The sequence below is a fragment of the Colobus angolensis genome, unplaced genomic scaffold (genome assembly GCF_000951035.1).
Source record: "Colobus angolensis palliatus isolate OR3802 unplaced genomic scaffold, Cang.pa_1.0 Scaffold7, whole genome shotgun sequence".
Classification (NCBI taxonomy): Eukaryota; Metazoa; Chordata; class Mammalia; order Primates; family Cercopithecidae; genus Colobus; species Colobus angolensis.
Window position 1 is genome coordinate 16,106,932 of NW_012120709.1, and position 21,009 is coordinate 16,127,940.

Below are 21,009 nucleotides of genomic sequence, written 5' to 3' on the forward strand. Positions count from 1 at the left end.
ATATTTCCTGGGCCAGGCAGTAGAAGTAGACCCATATTTAGACAACCTTTCTTAGAATATTTAGAACTAAAAAAATTTTAAAAGGGCAAAAATTTAGTAGAAAAAATGCATACTCTAAAATCTAAAAGTATCAAAGGTAGAAGATAAGCCATCGAGTTCAGAAGTGGGCTTCCAGATGGCTGACTAAAGGCATCCAGTACTTGCCTCCTCAACGACGAAGGATGAAAACAGTGAGGAGAAAACCACATGTCAAACAGAGCATCTAACAGAGAACACTGGAATTCAGCAGGGAAGTGACAGGGACCCTCTGAAGCACAGAAGGAAAGGAAAACCAAGCAGCTGTCAGGGATCAGTTCAGAGCCAAGAGCCACACCCTGTTGTGGGGAAAAGGTAAGTGAGAGATATACAACAGCTCAAACTCCCACCATGAATTCCTGCAATCCTAGCCACAGGGGAACCCCTTAACTTTTGTGGGCCCTAAGTTAAGTTAAGTATAGAGAGCTACCTGGAGTCCACAAAAAAGCATTGTTCCAGACAGGGAATTTGCACCAGGTCCCAGGCACCCCGTGAGACCCAAGCAGCTGCAACGTAACACCATCTTGAAACTCCAGCTCGGACCAGACTACATCATATTCTGGGTCTCAAAAGCCCCTGTAGCTCCATATCCCTGGAGCCCTACTGACATTCCCCTGTGTCCAGCCAGAGGACTGCAACATTGCAGTGCCAGCTGTTCCCAGTGGTATCGCTGAGTCCCCAGCACTCTAGCCTACGCTATGTCCTATACCCCAGGGACCAGGTGGGATGGCACACCAGAGAGGTTTCTCCTAGGACAAAGGGAGCCAAAATACATGGCTCCCAGAGCCTGGTAGTTACCTGCCTGGGGCCACAGCCACAGTAGCAACCCTTCACCCTCACCCCAGCAACAGGGCTGACATGCACCTGCATGCACTTTCAGAAAGCCTGGGGACTGGCCTACCCATATGTTGTCCTGGGGCTTGAGTACAGGCTTGCCCCTCCCACTGCCATTGGTCCCCATGTGCACCATCCAGGGGCATAAGGACAAGCATGCCCTGCCCTCCACCATCACCCCCAGCCCCTTAGCATGCTATCCAGGGATCTGGGGATTGAACTGCCCACTTTTCTACAGTGGGTGCTCACATACACCATTAGAGGATGTGAGGATGGGCCTGCCCTCCTGCTGCCACAGACACTAGTGCTCACACACATTGTCCAAGGGCCTAGGGATTGATCCACCCCCACCCACCACTGCTGGTGCCCGTGTATACCATCTGGGAACCTGAAGAAAGGTTTACTCCTTTAGCCACCACTCATGCCCATATGTGTCACCTGGGCGCCTGGGAATTCACCATCCTCATCATCCACTGGTGCACATGTGTGCCACCCATGGGCATAAAGATGAGCCTATCTCGCCTTCTGCCAGCATGCATGTCTTTCTCCCAGGGTGGTGGCAGGCCATGGGACCAGCCCACTCAGCCTGCTACTGCCACTACTTCCATCTGCCTATGTACACCACCTAGAAGCTGGCGAAGCAGCCTACCTAGTCCACCATCACCACCACTGGAACTTGCATGCACTACTCAAGGGCCCAAAAGATGACCTGCTGCCACTACTTCCACTGCTGATACCATGCACACCACTCAGAGGTTCAAGGATGGCCTGCTGCTGCCATCAACAGCACCTGAGCATGTGACCTGGAAGCCCAAGGACTGGCCCACACAGATTTGCCATAGCTAACACCCATGTATACCACTCAGGGGACTGAAGACCAGCATGCTCAGCCTATCACTGCCATCACTGGTTCCAAGGATCTGTCTGCCTGGTGTCCCCATCTCCAGCAAGGCCTCACCACAGCCTCCACTAACAATCATAGCATAAGCCACTGTGGAACTCACAGACACCACTGATGCTGACTACAGCTAAAGAAATTACATAAAATTTTACTACTGTGCCCACCTAGAATCAAAGCCAAGGAGCCTACTCAACACTATAGATATGTCTTTCCCTACAAAAGCCAAAGCATAAAACGGAAAGATACAATCATTACCACAGATACACAGGTATTAACATAAGGATACAAAGAACAAGGAATTAATAAGCCTTCAAAGGAACACAATAAATCCCTAGTAACAAATTCCAAAGAATAAAAACCTATTAAATACCTGAAAAACAATTCAAAATAATGTTAAAGAAACTCACTCAGTGAGACACAAGATAAATAATACAAAGAAATAACGAAAAAATAATATTCTGAGTGATAAATTCGACAGGGATAGGTATTATATAATGGAACAGAAGAATGCCTTGAATAAAATAAAAACTACAATTCAGAGCTTTAACAATAGACTAGATAAGGCAGAATCAAGAATTTCTGGACTTGAAGACAGGTTTTTTTTGACAACGCAGTCAGACAAAGAAAAAGTTATAAAGAAAGCCTACATGACATGCGGGACACCACTAAGGGACCAAATATTCAAATTTTATGAGTTCTGAAATGAAGAGATAAACAAAATCATAAAAAATTTATTTGACAAAATAATAGGTGTAAACTTTCCCACATTTTGCAAAAGATACGTACATGTAGATTCCCAGATATTCAAACAAAAACTGGTCTCCTCCAAAGCACATTACAGTCAAACTGGTCAGAAGTCAAAGAGAATTCTAAAAACAGAAAGAGAAAAACATCAAGGGAAATATAGGGGAATCTCCAATGTACGAATAGTGGATCTCTCAGCAGAAACCTTACAGGCCAAGAGAGAATGGGGTGATATATTCAAAGTGAAGAAAGAAAGAAAAGAAAGAAAAAAAGAAAAGACGGGAAAAAGTTCCCAGTTAAGAATACTATAGTAGCAAAGCTATCCTTCAAAAATGAAGGAGAAACAGTCTCATATACACAAGAAAACTGATGATTCATTGTCACTAGATGGCCTTACAAGAAATGCTTAAGATAGTCCTACATCTGGAAACAAAAAGATAATATCATCATTAAAACACATGAAAGTATAAAACTCATAGAGTAGATATACAAATGAGAAAGTGAAATGAATCAAACATTGTCACTACAAAAAACTACCAATGTGTAAAGGTAAATAATAAATGAAGAAGAAAAGAACAAAGGATATATAAGACAATCAGGAAATAAACTGATAAGAGTAAGTTCTCACCTGTCAATAACAACATTGAATGCAAATTGTTTAAATTCCCCTAAAAGATAAATTTTTGTGTTGTTTTTGGTTTTGCTTTGATTGTTTTTCTAAGATGGAATATTAGAAGATTTCAGTGTGAGTCAGGCACTTGGAAATTCTGAGCTCAATTCAAGGAGAAAAATGGGAAGCCACCAAAATCATGAAGGATATCTCAGATCCTGGGGAGTAGAATGTGGGCACACAGCCCCTGTGATGGTGTCCAGCTCCTAAAAGTGAGTGTGGCTCCAGTACATGAGAGAGGCAGAGAGCCTTCCTCCGTGACTCATCTTTCCACTGGGAATCTGAGCAATTCACACTGCAAGAGAGCACTTTCCCCCGCCAAGCCCCAGAGCTAACTTAGGGAGATGACTGGAAGTACTAAAAGGAAAAGACACAGGGAAAAGCTGTCAGCATTTTTTTCAGACCCTAGACCAAGAACAGGATGCCATTTTTAATGTAGGCACATACAAAGTCACTGTTCTTTGGTGACCTGGCAGCCTGGCCATGCAGGCATTTTAGTCTTGGGCCAGAGATTGGAGCATTTGCTCTGGCATGCAGTAGGGGCCTCCACAGCCAGAACTGTGGGAAGTGCCTCAGCAGTAGGTGCTGGAAATCTGCTCTCCACCATCATAGGCTAAAGATGAGAGGAGAGCTACTATAGCTGCAGTTTCTCTGGAAAATGAGACTTGTAACTAGGGCTAGCTTGGCAACCTGAAACTGGGCTGCACGTGTCATTGCTGTGTCATTCCCAGCCTATTTCTCTGAGATTGTGGTGCAGTAGGGCCCTCTCTGCTCCACCCTCAGGTAGAACGGCAGGCATTCAGAGCACAGGCTTGCCTGGACTAGCCATCTGAACCACCCCACCCTTCCCGGACATAGATCGTGGTGCAGTGAGCCCCTCTCTGTTTCATACTCATGCAGATCTCAAGTCATTTAGAGTACTCAGTCTCATGGAATATCAACCTGAGGCACCCCACCCTTCCTCGGCAGAGGTTCTGGTGCAGTGGAGGCCTCTCTGTTCCATTTTCAGGCTGAACTCCAAGCATTTGGATCACCCACTGACCTAGGCTGGCAGCTTTGGCTACCCCACCCTTCCTGTGCAGAGATTGTGATACAGTGGGACTTTCTCCACTCCATGCCCAGGCAGATCTCCGGGCAGTCAGAGCACCTATTCACATGGATCAGCAGCTTGAGCCACACTCCCCTTCCTGTAGAGAGATTATGGTGAAGTGGGGCCCTCTCTGCTCTATACTCAGGTGGATCTCCAGGAATTCCATGCACCCACTCACCTGAATTGGCAGCCTGAAGTGGCACACCCTTCCTGCGCAGAGACTGTGGTGAAGCAGGGCCCTCTCCACCCCACAACCAGGCATATCTCCAGGCAGACCAGGACTTCCACCCTGAGCCACTCCACCTTTTCTACGCAGAGACTGTGGTATACTCCATGACCAGACAGATCTCTTGGCACCTGGAGAACCTACTCTCCTGGATTAGGAGCTTAGGTCACCAATCTCCTGCACCCCCACCCTTGCAAAGAACTTTAGGCTGAGGAGGTTTCCCAGCTCCACACTTAGGCACACCTCTGGATGTCCTGTGGCCAGCCACTGGATTCTCCCAGTGCTGGTGCTTTTTCCTGCCATTGGGGGACATGCAGGTGGGCCTGCTTGGTCTGGCCCAGATGATCATGCTCCCTGCACCCCCTGGGCTAAGCAGGGAGTTCAGACCACTCTGCATTTCATGGATTAGTCCATTGCCTGAAGCAACAGAGAGCTTCTACCAGTAAGCAAGGATGAAGCATATACCTAGCCATGCTAAAAGTTAGAAAAGATTTTTAAAAATCTAACATCGCACCTAGAGTAACTAGAAAAACAAGAACAAACTAACCTCATAGCTAGCAGAAGAAAATAATCAAAATCAGAGCAGAACTGAAAGAAACTGAGACCAAAAAATCTATACAAAGAATCAATGAAACAAAAAGTTTATTCTTGTAAAGAATAAGCAAGATTAATAGACTCTTAGACTAATAAAAAGAGAGAGAAAGATCCAAAGAAGCACAACCAGAAATACAAAAAAGGGAAAAAAAAGCCTCATACATTATGAAGATATCTAGGCACACAAACTAGAAAATCTGGAGGAAATGGATAAATTCCTGGAAACACATAACTCCCAAGATTGAATCTGGAAGGAATTGAAACCCTGAACAAATATCTGGGTCTGGAATTGAATTAGTAATTAAAACCCTGCCAGCCAATATAAGCCCCAGACCAGATGGATTCACAGCCAAATTCCACCAGATATACAAAGAGCTAGTACCAATCCTATTGTAACTATTCTTAAAAAATCAAGAAGAGACTCCTCCCTAATTCATTCTATGAAACCAGCAGGACCCTGATATCAAAACCTGGCAAAGACACAATGAAAAATGGAAGCTACAAACCAATATCCCTGAAGAACATAGACAAAGAAATCATTGACAAAATACTAGCAAACCAAATCCAGCAGCACATCAAAAAGTTAATTCACTGTGATCAAGTATGCTGAATTCCTGGGATGTAAGATTGGTGCAATATACTCAAATCAATAAATGTGATTTACCACATTAAGAGAATTAACAACAAAAGTCATATGATCATCTCAATAGATGTGAAGAAGCCTCGCATAAAATCTAACATTCCTTCATGTGAAAAGCCCACAACAGACTACGCATATCAAAGGAACATACCTCAAAATAATAAGAGTCATCAAACCCACATCCAACATCATATTGAATGAATGGGCAAAAGCTGGAACAATTCCCCGTGAGAACCAGAACAAGACAAGGATGCTTACTCCCACCACACCTGTTCAACATAATGCTAGAAGTCCTAGCCAGAGCATGAGATAAGAGAAAGAAATAAAAGGTATCCAAACAGGGGGGAAAAAAAAAAGAAGTCAAACTATCTCTCTTCACTGAAGATGTGATTCTATAACTGGAAAACCAAAAAGACTCTACCAAAATGCTCCTAAAATTGATAAATAACTTCAGTAAAGTTTCAGGATACAAAATAATGTACAAAAATCAGTAGCATTTCTACATACCAATAATGTTCAAGCTGAGAGGCAAATCAAGAATGCAATCCCATTTAAAACACACACACATACACACAAAATACCTAGGAATACAGCTAACCAAGGAGGTGAAAGATCTCTAAAAGAATTACAAAACACTGAAAAAATTCTAGAATGATACAAACTAATGGGAAAACATTCCAGAAGAATCAATTTCTTGGTTCTAATGTCAATATTGGAAGAACCAATCTACAGATTCAACTCTATTCCTATCAAACTACTAACATCATTTTTCACAGATTTAGAAAAAACTATTCTAAAATTCATATGGAACCAAAAAAGAGTCCAAATATTCAAAGTAATCCTAAACAAAAAGAAAAAGCTAGAGAAATCAAATTATCTGATTTTATATACTACAAGGCTGAAGTAAATAAAATATCACAATACTGTTACAAAAACAAACACATAGACCAATGGAACAAAATAGAGAACCCAGAAATAAAGCCACAAACGTACAGTCATATGATCTTCAACAAAATTATGAAAACCTCCTTATTCAATAAATAGTGCTTGGATAGCTGTCTAACCGTATGCAGAAGAATGACAGTAGATCCCTATCTTTCACCATATAAAAAATGAATTCCAGATGGATTAAAGATTTAAATGTAAGACCTCAAACGATAAGAATCCTAGAAGAAAACCTGCAAAAATACTATTGTATTCATTGGCCTCGGGAAAGAATGTATGACTAAGTCCTTAAAAGCAATTAAAAAAACACTAAAAATTCACAAATGGGGTCTAATTAAAGAGCTTCTGCACAGAAAAAGAAACCATCAACGGTGTAAACAGACACCCCACAGAACGAGAGAAAATATTCATGAACTATGCACCTGAAAAAGATCTAACACCCAGAATCTATAAGGAGTTTAAACAAATCAACATGCAAAAAGCAAACAACCCTTTTTAAAAATGGGCAAATGATATGAACAAACACTAATGAAAACAAGACATACAAGCAGCATATGGAAACAAGCATGTGGAAAAATGTTCATTATCACTAATCATCAGAGAAATGCCAATGAAAACCACAACGATACGCCATCTTACCACCAGTCAGAATGGCGATTATTAAAAGGTCAAAAATCAACAAGTCCTGGCAAGCCTGCAGAGAGAAAGGAACATTTTTTATGCTGTTGGTGGGAAGGTAAATTAGTTCAGCCACTGTGGAAAACAGTCTGGAGATTTCTCAAAGAACTTAAAATGGAACTACCATTTAACTCAGCCATCCTATCACTGGATACATACTCAAAGAAATATAAATCATTCTACCATAAAGACACATGCATGTGTATGTTCATTGCAACACTATTCACAATAGCAAAGACATGAAATCAACCTAGGTGCCCATAAATACTGGATTGGATAAAGCAAATGTGGTGTATATACACCATGGAATACCATGCAGCCTTTAAAAAGAGTGAAATTATGTCTTTGCAGTAGTATGAATGCAGCTGGAGACCATTATCCTAAGCAAATTAACACAGAAACAGAAAAACAAATACTACATATTCTCACTTATAAGTGGGAACTAAACTTCGGATACTCATGAACATAAAGGGCAACAATAGACACAAGGGGCTTCTATGGTGGGGAGGGATAGATGGGAGCAAATATTGTAAAACTATTGGGTACTCTGCTCACTCATTAGCATCATTCATCCCCTAAACCTCAGCATTATTCAATATACCCATGTAAAAAACCTACACATGTACCCTGTGTCTAAAATAAAAGTTGAAATTTTAATAAAAATAAAAGATATAGACTAGCTGAATGGACCAAAACACCAAGATACAACTAAGTGTTGCCTATGAGAAACTCACTTCACCTGTAATGACACAGACTGAAAGTGAAGAGATGAAAAAAATTCCATGCAAATAGAAACCAAAAACATGCAGGAGTAGTGATGCTTGTATCAGATGAAACCTATTTTATGTCAAAAATCAAAAAAGAAAAAGAAAGTCCTTATATAATGATAAAGGAGTCAATCAGCAAGAGGATAACTATATGCACCCAACCCCAGATGACCCAAATATATAAAACCAACATTAATAGTGCTAAACAAATAGAACTCAACACAATAATAGTTGGGGACTTCACCCCACATTCAGCCTTGGACAGATCACCTAGGCAGAAAGTCAACATCAAATATCAGACATAATATGCACCATAGAACAAACAGACCTAACAGACATTTGCAGAATATTTCATCCAATAGTTGCAGAATAGTCCTTTCATTAATGCTCAGAATATCCTCCAGGACTGACCATATACTAGGCTACAAAACAAATCTTTTTTTTTGAGACGGAGTCTGGCTCTGTCTCCCAGGCTGGAGTGCAGTGGCCGGATCTCAACTCACTGCAAGCTCCGCCTCCCGGGTTTACGCCATTCTCCTGCCTCAGCCTCCCGAGTAGCTGGGACTACAGGCGCCCGCCACCTCGCCCGGCTAGTTTTTTTGTATTTTTAGTAGAGACAGGGTTTCACCGTGTTAGCCAGGTTGGTCTCGATCTCCTGACCTCGTGATCTGCCCGTCTCGGCCTCCCAAAGTGCTGGGATTACAGGCTTGAGCCACCGCGCCCGGCCAACAAAACAAATCTTAACAAAATGTTGAAAACTGAAATCATGTTAAGTATCTCCTCAGACCACTATGTAGTAAAACTAGAAATCAATAGCAAGAGGAACTTGGATGCTATACAGATACATGGAAATTAAACAGGCTCCTTAACAAATATTGGGTCAATAAATAAATTAAGAATAATTAAATAAATTATTAAAACAAATAAAAATCAAAACACAGCATGCCAAAACCCACAGAATATAGCAAAAGAACTGCTAAGAGGGGAGTTTGTGGCAATAAACGTCTACATCAAAAAAAAGAAAGATTTCAAATACATAACTATGCATCTCCAGGAACTGGAAAACAAACCAAATCCCAAATTAGTAGAAGGAAATAATTAATAATAAATAGAGCAGAACTAAATTTGAGTTTTGCAGATAGTGAGGTTTTTTTTAATCAGGGGTTTAGATAAGGACCTAAATAATCATGTTATCAAATTGTAGAATGCAATACTTGACAAAAAGTTAGATGAGGATTTTAAAAAGTTTAGGCTGATAACAAAACCAGAAGTAGTAAATTTAACAAAATAAAAACAAAATGATCCCCAGGAATTAAAAAAAAATTTAAAAAGAACAGAAAAATGAATACATGTATAATGAATCCACCTCACCAATAATTTTTAAAAAGTTAAATTGTGATGTAATCTTTGGGATTTGAAAAATATCTTTAAATTATGAAATCTAACAATAAGATTATAGTGAAAGTTTAATATACATAATATAGAAAGTTTAATATAGAAAGTTTCATATTAATATTGTTTAATATGAAATCTAACAATAAGATTATAGTGAAAGTTTAATATTGTCACTACTTTTTCTTCTTTTGGGAAGTGATTTGGTAAGTAATTTCAAGATCGATTTAAAAAAAATCATGTTTGTAACCCAAACATTAGCTTCTGGCAATTTATCTTAAGTAATTAAAAAGAATAAAAGTTGTGTTCAAGAATACGTTCACTAAAGCATTAGTTATAATAGTGACAAACCAAAACTATAAAAATAGAAAACAACTACTTAATCTATAGCCATTAAAATGAAAATGACTTTGGAAACTATACTGAACAAAGAGCACATTTGGTATAATGCTTGTCGAACAGAGAGCACAAATTGTTCCCATTATGATTATGTGAACTATATGTGTGTGAATGAAATCCAGGAAGAACTACACATGAATGAGAATAATTGGATGGAATCATGAAATTTTGAGTAATAGCTTTTCTTCTGTGAAAATAATTCTTCTCAATTTTACTGTAAAAACAGTTACAAAAAATACATTAGCATATTTTAAACTGATGTGTATAAAATGGGCAATTCAGGTAGACATCCTTCATTTTGCTGTGCATGCCTGAATTTTCTCGTCTTCCCCAGTTACATCAAATATCTCACATGTGAATTGCTCTGTGTCACTCTGCTCTCATGTTCACTCTTCCATCTATCAGTGTCCCTGTTACACACACACACACGCACAACCAGAAACACTTGAAACCACTCAAAAGCCTAGTATTAGCTTTCCATCAAACCCTCATATGATAAGAGGCTAGAACTTGAGCCTTTCTGGTTTAATGTTCAGAATTAGTCCTCACTCTTAAAACTACAATCTCCATTTTACTCCTTACACTCCATTTTTTTTCCCAAATATACAATTCAAATATATGGTGCAATTCAGATTTAATATCTTTGTCCAGCTGTCCAAACCTAGGGTTGGGGAGAAAATCAATCACAGAGTGGGGCTTTGCATTTCTGTCACTAGCTCTGGCCCCTCCTATTAATGCTGCATATTTATCCTCACACTTCCCCAGGCCTGCTCACTAGACAGCAACAGAATGAGCCGATAGGACATGAAAAACTTACAGGCAGAAATGCATTTTGGAGGAATCGTAGTTCTTTTGAAGCAATCTGCCTACATTAAACAAATTCAGGTAATACCTGTGACTCCAGTTTGTGGCCAAAAGATACACAGGAATCTGAAAAGGTCACAGTCAAAAGCTCTGAGTAGCGTAACCGGAAGGCAAGAAAATATGACGACTCAACAACATTTGAAGAGACCTTATGGAGTTTAAAGCTAAAGGAAAAGAGAACACAACTAACCTGGTCTGGTATTAGTTGAGGGAAAGGCAGAACCTGCAAAAGCCTTTCACAGTCATGGTAAATTGTCACTGTTCAGCATGTCAAATTGGATTTAGCTCAATGGCACCATTGTAACACACTAATGTAGATGACAGCATGCTAAAATCTTCTAGAACTCTTTCTAAAATACCCAGGTTAATCTTGTATCATTTCCCCAGAGTTGCTAGAACTATCTGAGTGAAATCCATGGGTCAATGCAGAACCTCTCATGGGCTCTATATTTACTCACCAGTGATGAAAGGATTGTTTTAGTAATCAAGTAATGTCCTCTGACTCATATCCTGCTGGAGAAGCCATCTTTTCTTTGGAACCTGAAAGCACTTTAATCACTTTATTTCAGTAATTTGTACCCCATGCATTTTCTACACTATGCTATGATTGGCTTCAGGAGTAGGTCTGAATTCAGTAAGAAGCCATTTTTACAATGCTTCCAACCAAGACTAGAGAGAAAAATTTAAAAACTAGAGTAAAAAAAAAAAAAAAAGAAAAAGTGTCCTTTAAGATTTCTAGGCTGATGAATTTTGCATAAATAGAAAGGTTATAGATATGCATACTAAGTACTTCACATGCACACTCACACACACACAGTCAGGAATCCATAGCAAAATTAACATTTAGTGACACCTGGCAGAAAGAGGTTGTATGCAAGGATGAACAAAAAGATACTGATATATCTGATGTAATGATTTGAAGTAGCAAATCTGGTTATGTCTGCAAATGTCTAAGTGGTCCTCTCCACACATTTATTTGGACCCAGAATGATTGAATTTTACAGACCTGTGTAATATGGTCATCCCATAAAGAAATGTTCAATTTATGTCCAAAGCAAGAGCCAACTTATGCAGTGGAAGCTCAAACATAACCGTACCTAAACCCAAAAGCTCAAATGCGCTAGGATCTATGACTAGGGAGGCTTTATTTATTAAAAAAAAATAAAAATAAAACTCCAACATAGAAAACCTGAAGCCCTCAACATCAAGTAAAGGAATTTTGTCCTTAATGCTGCTCTGTTCAGAAGTTTATCAGAGTCATAAACCCTTACAGAAGAAATCAGATATATAACAGATGTAACACAATCTGCTTCTGTTCTTGCATTTGTTTATACTTGAAAAAATTATCATATTAATGCCATCCTATACAGGAGAGTAGAGCAGAGTCGTCCAGCTGGTAATAACCTCAGATACTAACCCAGGTTTGGACCATGGTTGATTATTTTATTTAACCAGCAGATATACTCTTCTAATAAATTAGAGATAGTATTGTCATTAAGCTCATAGGCTTTGGAGTTATGTAGACTTGAAATTCAGATGAAATCCTAATTCTACCACTTACTACACCACTTCAGAAAAGTTACTTAATCTCTCAGAAGGTTGTTATTAAGATTAAATAAAACAGAATGCCCTAAATACTCAGTACAGTGCCCAGGACATAGTAGGCACTTAACTAATTGAACCTATTATTTTTACTACTATAGCAGCATAATGAGATTAAGATATTTGCTGGATATCTAATAGTTTAGGAAGATAATGATAACATACCTTTGAAATTAGAGAGATCACCCAGGTGCTTATTTTAAATGCGGCACAATTGCCACGTGTAACTGGAATAAAAACTATTTAATTCTATATTCCCTCTTCAGCCCCATCAGCCATAATCAGCAGATAGGTGTATTATTGAGGGATGGGAGCAGGGAGAACTAAAATATTTTCAATCAAAAAGGCCATGACTTACCCCGGAGGACAAAACAGAATGAGCTAGTTGGAGTAGGAGAAAGCAAAGAGGAACTTACACGGTGTGATGTGAGAGGCAGTTTTGACAGAGTATAAAATTAGTGGGTGGTGGAGAACCTTAGAGGAAGCCTTGGGTTGCCAGAGGGGTAGAACAAGACAAATAGGGCAAAGGAGACGATTCAAAGAAAAATTAAATCCTGGGAAATTTTTTTTGAGAAACAAAACGTTGGTTTTGGAGTGCTGTGTCAGTATTGCAGACTGACAGCAGTGATGTTCTTTGAGAGATGTAAGTAAAACTTGGAATTACGTTAGTTATGTTTTGTTGCAGGACTGTCCTTCTACTGCAATGCTGTGCCACATGTGGTCCATGCAGAGTCTTGGAATGTGCTTGGTTTACACATACACAAAGAGTCATATGTTTAAATATGTATTGAAGGCTTACTGGGTTTCAGAAAGGTAAGACACAATTGGAACTTTTGAGGCAATCATGGGTGAGTTTATAGCACAGATATTGAGCCCCTGCAGGCTCCCCAGCATTACAGTCACTGAGGAAGGTTTGACATAGTCTGGCTGAGCTTGCACAATTTCTCCTTCAGACTTCTACTTCTGACTAGATACTGCCACCAGTTGTTTTGTGGCACTGTGGGTTAGGGACAGAGGTGAACATTGTAGTTGAGGGCATGGGCATCTTTAGGAGAAAAATGTATTTAGGAAATATTATACTTTTAACTACTCAAAATAAATAAAGTAGTTCATTCTTATAAAAAGCAGAAATCTAATTCCATTAAGAACAGCAATGTTTAGGTACTAGGAATAATTTTTATATCAATTATAGCAACAGTTACCATTTATTTAGTAATTTTATAAATTAAATATAATGATTGCCAAAGAGGATATGTAACTTGCCAAAGGTAGCAAAACTAAGTTGTAAAACCGGGTTTAAAATTTATGTTTTGCTTTCAAAGCACTTAACCATCATTCTATATTAACTTTCATTCTATAAACCACCATTCTATATTACCAGTATAAATATATACTGTATTTATGATATATAATAAATAGAGTCTGTAAGGTAAAAAAGATACAAAGAGAAAAAAAATTCTAATGCATACCCTTACTCCCAGACATAACTGCTGATAATATTTTGAGGTAACTGTATTTTCTTTCAGTCCTATTTTTCTTTGCTTCCTTGTATCTTTTTCAGTCATTTTTAATTATTCTGTTTTGCTTCTAAGCTTGCTCTCAATGAAATATAATAGAACAAGTCCTAATTTTCAAATACCAGGAGAAAATACCTTGTTATTTCCTCTAAATCACCAGATGACGACAGGGGGCCTTCAATCTACTTGTTCTGCCTTTTCTCTAAATCAGTCTGTCTGTTCTCTGATCTCCCTGAAACCACAAATCTCTGAATTGCTCTTCTCTGCTCAGTGTCTGAGCTGTCTGTGCCACTAACTGCAGGTTCTCCTGTTGAACATATTGAATCAATCCCTGTACTCTGCCATATGAGTTAAGTGGCTTAACAACCTGACTTTTTAATAAAGGCAGACCCACAGACCCCTCATTTCAACATGACAAGTCATGAAATGCAATAATTACAAGTTAATCCCAATGACTTTGTTTCCAATTTCCTTAACAAACTACATGAGTTTTCAGGCACTGTGTGGGGACTAAATAGATCTGAATTTTGATCCCAGCACTACGCTCATCTAGCTGCAAAAATTACTTTACCTCTCTAAGCCTGAAATTTTATTACCTGGAAAATGAGGATAACCAAAAACTGGAAATTAATTTTTCAGGGCTGCTATGGGATTAAATTATAGAGTGTATATAAAATACCTAGAAACAATTAGCGTTTAAGAGAAGTGAGTTCCCTCATCTCTAAAAATTATATTGTGAATTAAATGTGTTATCTTTTTCAAAAAAATTAAAATAGTGTCATGATATTGAGAATAAAAATATGTACATCAAGGGATATTGAAGCTTTATGGAACTGTAATGATATATTATCCTATTTTAAATAATGTAACATTTTCTTCTACTAAAAGCAATTAAGCATATGTAAAACTACAGAATGAACTTAGCACTTTCAAGATTCATGGTAGTTGAATATCATGAAATAGCTAATTCAATATTTTATGCTTTAATTACAAAATTATTTTCATCGGAGCATATCATCAAATATAACTTTCAGCCACATGAACAGAGCTAAACATCATTAATCTGTCTTAACTATTCTTATAATGATATGCCTATAGCTATATGTTAGCTCCTTCCCTGAGTACAGTTAAGAAAAATAGTAAAGGAAGCAAAATGATGGGGTCACATAAATTCCACCCAGTAAGACAAAATAAGATACAGACCTGTAGTCACAGAAAATGGGAATGGAGTAGTAAACAAACACAAACAACGAGATTATTTTTTAAACAGGAGAGGTTAGTGGAAGGGGGATGGGGGAATAATAAAGCAACACATTCTTCTTGTTATATACAAAAATGGGATGTCAGATCAGTAACCCCAGCTATTCTGCTGCTGTGTGCATTTGTGGATTTGTCCTTTTATAACATATGTAAGGGACAATAATTAAGTAAGTAGGAAGAGTTCAAATCATGGGTTCAGAAGAGATAAAAGGGCAGCAAAGCTCAACAAATAGACAAATATTAAATAACAAAGAGAGAAAGAGTCTGTGGACACCTAACACTTAGATATTGTATTTTTCTTTGGCAAACTTTGGCTGTGCTGTCATTTTGACCCACCTTAATGGAGTAAAAGCAGCAGATCAATTCATTGCAACACTAGAAAGCAGTAACCCCCGGTGAGTCGTGTGGAACACCTTCATGCTTAATCTGGTAGGTGAGGAGACCAAAATTCGCAGCACAAATGTAAAGGCTCATTGATCTGAGTTCCCCAGGAAGATGCAATGACCCAGGGAAGAGGCTGGCAGGGCCCACTTTGCTCATCTCAGGATGATTTCCCTCCCTGGCTCTTAGCTGATGTTCCCCCTTCATATTCTTTGTATTTCTGATGCCCACACAGGTCATTTGCTGACAGAGTGGTTCTGTCACATAATATGGGTTGTGCCAGTCATCCTACCGACATCTGGGTGACAAGTGTGGTAATTAAGAAGGGAAGAAATGCCAGTAGCAAGAGCAGATTGGAGTAAAGGAGTGATTACTGGGCTAAGCAGTAGCTTGCCTTTCTGGTAAGGGCCTCTGCAGTGTCCAGGAGTTTGACTTGTAATCAGGTGTGGGCAGAAGAAACCACAAATAAATAAATGTCTCCTTTGGGGCAGATATACTATCTGTATTGTTCATTGTGGGGTGTGGTCCAGGCTGCTCTCACACCCCTGTGAATAGATGGCTCACAATGGAAGCTTAGCATTTGAGTTGAGATAACAGTTCGCAGGCTTTAGAAAGGAACATTTACTATGTGACCAGAACCTACAATGAACCTCAAGGTGCTTTCTCCAGAGATACGGTAGTTCTGTACCCATGTCAAAGCACAAACCAAAATGAGGAAAATTAGAAAACAGAAATCCAAACAAAACGACCTCCCAGTACTCCTGAAAACATCAAACACGTCAAAGGAAAGGAAAACACTTGAAAGGGTGCGAGAACTGTTTTCTCACTTGGGAAAAGAGCATATACTCAAGCCGAATATTAAAGTTTCAGGGAAGAAAGGACCAAATTTTATTTTGTTTTCTCTCTCTCCTCACCCTTTCTCAGCTTCAGTCTGAATTCAGTGGAGGAGAAATTTACTGCATGTTAAACAGAATCTCTTTTCTCTGTCAAGTTGTAAATTGCTTTGAATAGCTTTTCATGATTTTTAATTTCACCAACATGAAATTGGTCATTATTTATGGCTTATCACACTGGAGACAAGATTTCTGGAGATACAAGCTAATTTCGATGTAAAAAAAAATTATCTGCAAATAAATATTTTATTCCTAATTATGGGGAGATTTATCTTGGCTCCTTCAGGGTCTTGCAAATAAAATGAATCCAAATAAGATTTTGTTTATTCAGATCTTAAGGAATCTAGAGCTGGAAAACAGTGCAATTCATAATAAGGTCTTTGATACATATAGATTAATTTGTTTACAGATTACAGGAAAACTATATGAAATATTGATTCACTCAGAACATGAACATACCCCTCAACCTAGAAACTGAGCTTAACATTGTCTGCAGACAAGAGGATCAAAGGCCTTGGGCCTCTGGCACATTGTAGGTCACGTATTTGGTTTAAAGGAAGTTTTTAGTGTAAATTCAGGAGGAAGAAATAAACTATGAAACATGGCATTTTCTTTCTGGCTGGCAATAAGTGGCCAGATTTTATTATAAAATTTGGCTGTCACCATGGGCCAGAGCTGGGTAGCTGTCAATGAATGTCATGCAGAGCACCATGGTTCTTCTTGCTGTTCAAATACAGCTTTCCCACAACAGGACTTGTTAATGGAAAGCTGGAACCTTGCATGCCATTAAACAAACACAGAATGGTGGCAGCTTACTTATAAGCACCTAGGTATTAAAATATTTAAGGCTTGAAAGAAAATGTCCCAAATATCAGCTTCCCTAAAAATAGGAGATTCTATATTTATCCTCACCCATAGATTTCTTCTTTGCAGTTAGAGAGGATAGAAGATTTTTAGATTCGTGCCTGTCAATCTAAAAAGCATCAGGAAAGCATTATTCATTGTCACAACTTCATGAGATCTGCAGTATTGTCTAATTGTGTGTATTAGTCCATTTTCATACTACTATAAAGAACTACCCAAGCAAAAGATATTAACAGACACTTGTCAAAAGAAGACATTTATGAAGCCAACAGACACATGAAAAAATACTCATCATCACTGGTCATCAGAGAAATGCAAATCAAAACCACAATGAGATACCATCTCATGCCAGTTAGAATGGTGATCATTAAAAAAGTCAGGAAACAACAGATGTTGGAGAGGATGTGGAGAAATAGGCATGCTTTTACATTGTTAGTGGGAGTGTAAATTAGTTCAACCATTGTGGAAGACAGTGTGGTGATTCCTCAAGGATCTAGAACCAGAAATACCATTTGACCCAGCAATCCCATTACTGGGTATATACCCAAAGGATTATAAATCATGTTACTATAAAGACACATGCACAGGTATGTTTATTGTAGCACTATTCACAATAGCAAAGACTTGGAACCAGCCCAAATGTCCATCAGTGATAGACTGGACCAAGAAAATGTGGCACATATATACCATGGAATACTATGCAGCCATAAAAAAGGATGAGTCCATGTCCTTTGCAGGGACATGAATGAAGCTGGAAACCATCATTCTCAGAAACTATCACAAGGAAAGAAAACCGAACCACATGTTCTCACTCATAGGTGGGAATCAAACAATGAGAACACTTGGACACAGGTCGGGGAATATCACACACTGGGGCCTGTCACTGCATGGGGGGAGGGGAGAGGGATAATATTAGGAGAAATACCTAATGTAAATGACAAGTTGTTGGGTGCAGCAAACCAGCATGGCACATGTATACCTATGTAACAAACCTGCATGTTGTGCACACGTACCCTAGAACTTATAATACTAAAAAAAAAAAGTAAAAAAAAATTTAAAAAAAAAAAAAAAAAAAGAACTGCCCAAGACTGGGTAATTTATAGAGAAACAGTCTTTACTTGACTCACAGTTCAGCATGGCTGGGGAGACCCCAGAAAACTTACACTCATGGCAGAAGACAAAGGGGAAGCAAGGCTCCTTCTTCACAAGGCGGCAGGAAGGAAAAGTGCCAAGTGGAAGGGGAAGAGCCCCTTATAAAACCATCAGATCTTGTGATACTTCACTCACTATCATGAGAAAAACATGGGGGAAATTGTCCCCAAGATTCAATTTCCTCCACCTGGTCTCTCCCTTGATGTACAGGGATTATAGGTATTATTGGGATTGCAATTCAAGATGAGGTTTGGGTGGGTGCACAAAGCCTAACCATATCATTGTGAAAATAATTTTAAATGAGAATAAAAGGATAAATTTGCCATTTAGTGGTAGCTAACATTTATTGAAAACATACTATATTCTAGGTACTGTGCTAAGAACTTCATATGCATTGTTGTACTTAATCATTAACCATTTAAATAACATCATATAGTTAGAATTATTTTTATCTTTATTCTATAGATGAAAAACAGAACAGACAAGTTAGGCAATTTGTTATGTAACACAATAGTGATGGAATTGGGGCTGGAATCCAGGTAGCCCCATTATAGAGCCCATGCACTTATTACTGTGCATACTACCTCTAAAACTTAATCCAATTGAAGTTATATATTAATAGATTTAAATTATCTGATTGTATAATCCAATACACATCTCTTAAGGAAACTCCTTACATTATATAAAAATATACATATACCATGAAATGATGGTAATGTGCAAATCCCTTCCCCCTCAAAGAAACCAAACTCCACCTGATAAATTCATCCTCAAACGTGGGGCTCTTGACTTGAGGTCCGGAAATGGTATTTAGGAGTTTATGAATTCCAAGTGTTATATGCAAAATTGGGGTCCATAGCTTTCTTCATGCTCTCAGAGAGCTTCAGAATTCTACAATGGTAAATAGCCTCCAGCTGGGTCACCTGGGAAATTTGAAAAAGTGAAGAGGAAATAGGGCACTTGAAGGTCCTTGAAGCTGCACTGGTGTATTCGTCCATGTTCACACTGCTGATAAAGTCATACCTGAGATTGGGCAATTTACAAAAGAAAGATTTAATTGAACTTACAGTTCCATGTGGCTGGGGGAAGCCCTACAATCATGGCAGAAAGCAAGGAAGAGCAAGTCACCTCTTACATGGATGGCAGCAGGCAAAGAGAGAGAGAACTTGTGCAGGGGAACTCCTCTTTTAAAAATCATCAAGTCTCATGAGACTTGCTCACTATCATGAGAAAAACACGGGGAAAGACTTGCCCCCATGATTCAATTACCTCCCACTGAGTCCCTCCCACAGTACGTGGGAATTCAAGATGAGATGTGGGTGGGGACACAGTCAAACCATATCATTCCACCCCTGGCCCCTCCCAAATCTCATATGCTCAATTTCAAAACCAATCATGCCTTCCCAACAGTCCCCCAAGGTCTTAACTCATTTCAGAATTAACTCAAAAGTCTGCAGTCCAAAGTCTTATCTGAGATAAGAAAAGTTCCTTCCACCTAGAAGACTGTAAAATCAAAAGTAGGTTAGTTACTTCCTAGATACACTGGGGGTACAGGCATTGGATAAATATAGCCATTCAAAATTGGAGAAATTGGCCCAACAAAAGGGGGCTACAGGCCCCACACAAGTCTGAAATCCAGCAGGGTGGTCAAATCTTAAAGCTCCAAGCTGATCTACTTTGACCTCCACGTCTCACTTCCAGGTCATGCTGATGCAAGAGGTGGGTTCCCATGGTCTTGGGCAGCTCTGTCTCCGTGGCTTTGCAGGGTACAGCCTGCTCCCAGCTACTCTCATGGGCTGGCATTGAGTGTCTGCAGCTTTTCCATGTACACGATGCAAGCTGTCAGTGAATCTACCATTCTGGGGTCTGGAGGATGGTGGTCCTCTTCTCACAGCTCCATTAGGTGGTGCTTCAGTAGGGACTCTATCTGGGGGCTCCAATCCCACATTTCCTTTCTGCACTGCCCTAGCAGGGGTTCTCCATGAGAGCCCTACCCCTGCAGCAAAATTCTACCTGAACATGAAGGTGTTTCCATACATCTTCTAAAATCTAGGCAAAAGTTGCCAAACCTCAATTCTTGACTTCTGTACACTCACAGGCTCAGCACCAAGTGGAAGCTGCCAAGGCTTGAGGCTTGCACCCTCTGAAGCCACAGCCCAAGCTATATGTTGGCCCCTTTCAGCCCTGGCTTGAGTGGCTGGGACACAGGTCATCAAGTCCCTAGGCTGCACACAACACAGGGACCCTGGGTCTGGCCCACAAAACCACTTTTTCCTCCTAGACCTCCAGGTCTGTGACAGGAGGGGTTGCCATGAAGACCTCTGACATGACCTGGAGACATTTTCCCCATTGTCTTGGGGATTAACATTCGGCTCCTCATTACTTATGCAAATGTCTGCAGCCAGCTTGGATTTCTCAGAAAATGGGATTTTGTTTTTTAGCACATTGTCAGGTTGCACACTCTCCAAACTTTTATGCTCTGCTTCCCTTGTAAAACTGAATGCTTTTAACAGCACCCAAG